The following is a 6672-nucleotide window of genomic DNA, read 5'->3' on the forward strand; positions in this document are numbered from 1 at the left end:
TTCGTGGTACCAGGGATGCCAGTCAGTCGATAACACCCTACTTTAATATTTATGTTGAAGATCAATGGAGCTGCTGAGTTGGAAAACCAAGAAACACAGTCATCATCACCTGCATTACCATTGGATGGCAGGTCAACAAAAAAAGGAAAAACAATCGTGTAAGGAAATGGAAAAGGAATTCTGAGGAATAAAGTTTCTGTCCTATATGCAAGCCATGTCCAGACCATGTCCTTTTGTTTGTATTCAACTTTCATTTCTGTAAAAGCAGTGTGTGCAAGGTAGTGGTAGGATGTACACATTGCAGAATTTTGTAAGCTAGTGACATATATGTAAGTCTATAAAGAGCAGACCCTCTTGTACAGAAACACAAATATGAATATACAAAAGCAATTCATTTCAATTTTTTCCTTCATCAATCTGATAAGTTCTTGGTGTTTTTCATAAATTCATTTGCATTTGCATTTGTTTTAGATCTAGGTGTGTAATCATAAATCAAGTGCACGGTAAGTGAATAAGTCATAGCAGAATAAGTAAATCTTTAGTCAATAACTAAGTGTTAATTGTACAAAATGTTTATACTGATAAAAGGTTCATCCATTAGAATAATAATATTCACATGTCATTGTTACTTCCTAAATAATGTTATATTATACAACAAAAACTATTCATCATATAAATCCAAGTACAACAAACCGAACATAGTTTGTTGCCTCACTAAAAGGTACATTCCATAAAATACAAATAACTAATAGTAGAGACAAGCCTCTATTTCTATCACTTGAACGGGAACAATCCTTCTTAGGGGTAGGTAGTGGGGCCCTGCACTACCCTCATTCGAACGCATTTGGTAGACCCACATCTACCAGATAGGAGTGGTGGGGCCACTCACACCGCATCTAGCCCTTAGGAGGGGAATGTGGGCCCAACATATATTATATCTTATATAAATAAAAAATCAATATAAACAAATTTTAAAAAAAACCCCCGCATTTTTTTAAGCAGTGATGTTCCAAGAGCGACCCCTTCCATCTTCAATACTTTGAATCAGATCAACCTCTCTCATCTTTATGAAACCCTAGCCTCTCTTTCTCTCTCATGCTCTGTCTGTCACACGTCGTCAGCCGTTGCCATTGCCATCTGCTGCCATCTTTGTTGCACACCTAGTTTGTCACCAAAGGTATATTTATGATTTGGAGTGAAATGTACTTTTTTTTTCATTTTTGTTTTTTTTATTTGTGTTGAGTTATAGAGGATGAGATTAAATTGAGGAGTTGGAGATGGGATTTTGAATTGTGTACAATGGAGTGTGGAGATTTGTTTGTTTGTTGATTGGTGTTTGTAAAATAAAAATTTCTGCATGTGAAATTACGACTTTAGGGTTTTAGATAGACACCCTAAAGTAATCCAGGTTTTAGATAGAAACCCTAAAGTAATCCAAAAATTACTCCAACACTTGAAACACTAACATACAAATTAAGATCTAAGGCAATTTAACTTACAATTTTCGTGGCCCTCTAAAACTTGCAACTCAAGCACTCTACTCAACTCACTCAATTTCTACTCTCTTGCACTTTAAGGGGAGAAAAGTTTTCAAGAAAGAGGAGCTTGGAGAAGAGGTGTGGAGGAAATGATAGAGTGGAGGAGGTTTTTATAGTATTCCATGTAAGGGTGAGGGGAGAGAGGCACGGTGATAGAGGGTTGTGGGATTGGTGGGAATGGGCAATGGGTAATGAGTGCCCCAAGCCAATTGTGTGTATTATCCTTCTGTAGTGAATAGTGCCCTAGAAACCACCATGATCTCATCAAGTCAGGTGCTACAAAGAGGCTAGGAGGTGCAAGGCTGCCGTCCTGTAGAAACGAAAGAAGAAAAGAAAAAGAAAAAGAAAAAAATAAAACCAAGGCATGATGCCATGCCATGATGTCGCCAAGTAGGGGTCTCCAAAGCTATCCAGATTTTTTATTTTTTTCTTGTATCACTTTTGTTTTATCTCCATGGTTGATTTGTGTAGGTAACATGACACTCCTTGAAGTCTTTTTCAGGTGATAGAAGATGGAGGTTGGGCTACCAAGTGATGATAAAGTAGCAGCTCAAAGGGAAGGGTGACATAGAGGTGGTTGCCGAGTGGTGTTTTGCCCAAGATGCCAATCGGTTTTGGCTTTATTTGGGGGTGGCTTTGAGTCAAGGTTCACCATGATGACTGGAGGGGCTCTTGGGGATTGGAGGAGGAGGTAGGTGACATGTGGTGGTGGCTCAACCATGTGCAATAGTGCAACTAAAACACAAGTCATTTGGTTTACATTCAACCAGTGTTTAGGTGCATTCAGTTTGGGGTTTTTGGTTTGGTTCTTGGAACCAGTTGCGTCTATCACTAAGACTAGCTTGAGAATGTTATTTTTAGGTTCTAAAAGACAATAATTTCCTTGAGACAAAGGCACAAAAATTTTGGACTCAAGATTGTTTAGTCCATTGCCCACAAGGGCACACATGTGTGCCGATTGGTGTGGACTTAGGGTTTTGACATGTCATTATCCTTAATTAAATGTGTGGAGATTTATCTAGGATTTTAATATGATCTAATAATGATGAAAGTGAATAATAAAACAATGAAGTTTTAGATCAAAAAGATGAGAAAAAATAATTAAAAAAGAAATTAAGCTTAAAATATGATTTCAGAGATCACTAATCATGTCGAAGTTGATCAATGCTCTTAACCCAAGTTCAAAATATAATTTAGGTCCAAATAAATCCTTAGAGGGGTGGGGTACAACATGGGCTTGAAGAAAACTAATAATATGGTGTATGTGGGCATAAAAGTGTGGAAAAAAAAAAAAAAAAAAAAAAAAAAAAAAAAAAAAAGAAGGCTTTGGGCCTTGTTGAGCATAAAAAGTAAAGTTTTAAATACCATACCGGAAGTCGTAACGGTTAAGCATTGGAGTGAAATATTTCGGTACTAATACAATTTCGTGTACCATTTCGAAATAATATTTCGGTACCGGTACCATTTCGAAATATTTTATACTTGAATAAATTATATATAAAAGCATTTACTGTATTCCAAAATAATAACAAAATAAGTCATAAACTCAATACTTCTCAATACAAGTCTTAAGTTTTAAGTTACAAACTAAATAAGTTCTTAATCCAACCATTAAAATAAAATCACTCAACCTCATCAAAAAGACAATAAGGATCAAGATTCGACATGTTAATCAAAATATTTTCATCAACGTCACCACTGCCATCAACATCAACACCAACATTATCAATGTCTTCCTCATTTAGAGAGGTTAATAGTTTTTCAATACTTGTCCAATCCAAATCTTCTCCATCAAGAAGCTCAGATTCTTCACCTACCCATTTTCCCATCAAATTAATGTTTTCAAGATTGATGGATGTAAAGCATATTTTTCCTTTTTTATGCTCCTGTCAAAATAAAATCAAACATAATTGAAAATGTTATATATATTTTCAAAAGTGAAAAACATTAGTATTAAAAAAATTTACCTCTCTCGGCTTCAACTTATAACGAATAAATACTAAGTCATTCAAACGTTTATGCACTAATATATTTCTCTTCTTCGAATGAATAGAATCAAATGTGCTCCAGTTTCTCTCACATCCAATTGCACTACAACATTGACTTAGTAGTCGAACAACAAACCTTTGAAGTGTTGGAACCTCACAACCAAATTGGGTCTACCATGCAACTATAACAATAATGTAATTATAAATTATTAATTAAATGCAAGTAAAATAAAATAAGATAAAATTTAAAATACAAAGTCACACTATTTCACAAATGATATTGATAAATGATAATACCTGGATTAAGCTTATCACGTTGGCGGATTGCTAAAAAATTTCCAAACTCGCCTACTACATTCTTATACAATTCAAGTTCTACAATGATCTTGTCTTGATCATCGGGATCAAGTTTCATCTTCATAACACAACTGCTGAAGCCTCTTACAATATTATTTTTAGTTTTAAAGCTGGGGCTATAGTAAATTCCAAGGTTAAGAAGACAACTCACCGCATGTAATGGACAGTGAAGCTGCTTATCCCATCTAGAATCAACGATGCTAGTGAATGGACTGAATACACTAACTTTGTTATTGCATCTTGCTTTTATGTTCTCTTTGGCTCTTTCCATTGCATCATACAAGTATCACATTGCAAGCTTCTCATCCCCGTCAACAAGTCATAGAACACAAACCCAAGGCTCACTAACTTTAACAATAAATTGACATTGTGCCCAAAACTCTTTATCTTCTAAAACAATCTCAGCTATCTCCTTCCCTATGTTGCTCTTAGAATGACTTGATGCAATCCATTTATCACACGTAAACTTTTGTCTCAGTTCTTTCTTAAATAAGAGCAAGCATTAGATACTTAAAAAATTTGTCATAAACCTTGTAATTGCAGGACGACACAAATCATGACCTTTGGTGAAATCTTGTCTCATCAATGCCAAAACCCAACCATATTTATAGATTAACTTTGTTATCTTTTTTGTCTTTTTTTATAGTATCATCAATAAGGGAAAAATATTTTGGATCAGAAAAATTCTCCAACATCAAGTGTATGCAATGAGCTGCACAAGGGGATCAGTAGAAAGAGCCGTACTTCTGCAGTAACTTTTTTCCTGCAACTTTATAACTTGCATAATTGTCCGTAATGAACTGCACAAGACTCTCAGCTCTAATTTCTTGAACAACCTCATCAAAAATATTAAACAATGTTTCAGCATCTTTTCTAAGGCCAGATGTATCAACAGACTTCAAAAATATTGTACCTTTCAGACAATAAACTAGAAAGTTGATTATTAATTGTTGCTTCTGATTTGTCCAACCATCTGCCATTAGTGTACAACTGATCTCATTCCAAACCTTCTTAATTTGTTGCAAATAATATTGAACCTTATTCACAATCATCTTTAACAAATTTCCTCTCAACTCATATAAAGAAGGGTCATTGAATCCTGCCCCGATAGCAGTCATGGCATCGATAGCTGGTTGATAAAACTTGGATTGAGCCGCATTGAAAGGTAGATTAGAATCATACCATCGGCACGTGCTACAACCATCTTTGCTTGTACAAGCATCTCATTCAAACACATAGAACTCTTAATTGAAGGTTGGGCCTCAAGAGTTGTTTTTGGAGCAAAAAATCTACTTAATCCCCCCACTGACTTTCCATTTCCAAATTCTCTAGACTTCCCCTTACCTTTTGAAAGCTGAGACTGTCCCTCCATACTATTATTATTATCAATATCATCAGACGTTAAATCTATATTGCCTCCAATCTCTAAGCTTATTTTTCTTTTCTTCTCTTTGCTTCTTTTCATTTCATCAAACAACTCATTCATTTGCCATTTTACATATTCAGATACATTTTTTCATGCTTCTACATTGCTTGAAATCCCAGCTAGATGATACTTCAATTGATTGATCCCGCCATCTCTAATTACTTTATTATAATATAAACATTTAGTATTATTTCTTGACCCTGACACTGCACATGCATGAGTCCATGCTGGATCTTTTGATCTTACAGGAGCAAGTGTTGTAGATGTAGTACCAATTGATTGACAACTAGACATTTTTATACTCATATATAATAATTCATAATTTAACACTAATTCAAATTCAAGTGTTCAACACTTAATAGACTTAAACTTAACATAATTTATCAAATAGATTCAAAAATCATCTCATTCGAATTAACCTATCAGTCAATTTCTCCCAGTGGCTTGTTAGAAATCAGAGTCCAAATACAGGAAATAATTAATAAGGATGGAAACAAAAATTAGAGAAAAATCTAAAAATTACCTTCAGAAGCCTGCGTCTATGGCGAAGGGAGAGGTCTGAGCAGTCAAGCCCTAAACGTCAAAAGTATGAGAGGAAAAGAAGGCACAACTCTCCTCAACCAAGGAGGGACCAAGAACAGGCCACCCTTGGGGAGATCCACACAGTAGCAGGCGGTTTTGCTGGAGGCAGCATTACGTCATCTAGAAGGAAGGCCTAAGATATCACAAAATTATACATGGCAAATAGGCCACACAAGTACCCCAAGTTGGGAACGACCCCAAACATCTCATTTGAAGACAAAGATTCTAAGGGAGTTATGTACCCCCACGACGACGCCTTGGTAGTCATGTTACTAATAGCCAACTACACAACTAGGCAAATCTTAGTCGACAACGGGAGCTTGGCCAACATCCTATTTTAGGATGACTTCACTAAAATGGGTATTAACCTTGACAAGCTACGACCATCGCCTTCTTCACTCAAAGGATTCTCAGGAGAAGCTGTCCAACCTATGGGTACCATAACACTTCCAGTTACTGTGGGTCAAGGCACCCACATGGTCACTACCATGACAGACTTTCTCGTGTTCAAGGCCTTGTCATTTCATAACGCCAATTTGGGAAGACCAATCCTCAACGACTTAAAGATGGTAACCTCCACTTATCACCTTAAAATGAAGTTCCCAACACAGACAAGAATCGGCAAAGTTCGGGGCGAGCAAATACTAGCGCGAAAATGTTACGTCCAGGAGTTGAAGGCGAAGGCGCCTGCGATCTACTTGGTGCAACCACCACCACCACCACCTTTGGTATGGGAGGGGCAGCACATAAAAGCTAGGGATGAAAGCAACTTAATGCAAGC

Source organism: Carya illinoinensis, chromosome 13 (assembly GCF_018687715.1).
Source record: "Carya illinoinensis cultivar Pawnee chromosome 13, C.illinoinensisPawnee_v1, whole genome shotgun sequence".
NCBI classification, from domain to species: Eukaryota; Viridiplantae; Streptophyta; class Magnoliopsida; order Fagales; family Juglandaceae; genus Carya; species Carya illinoinensis.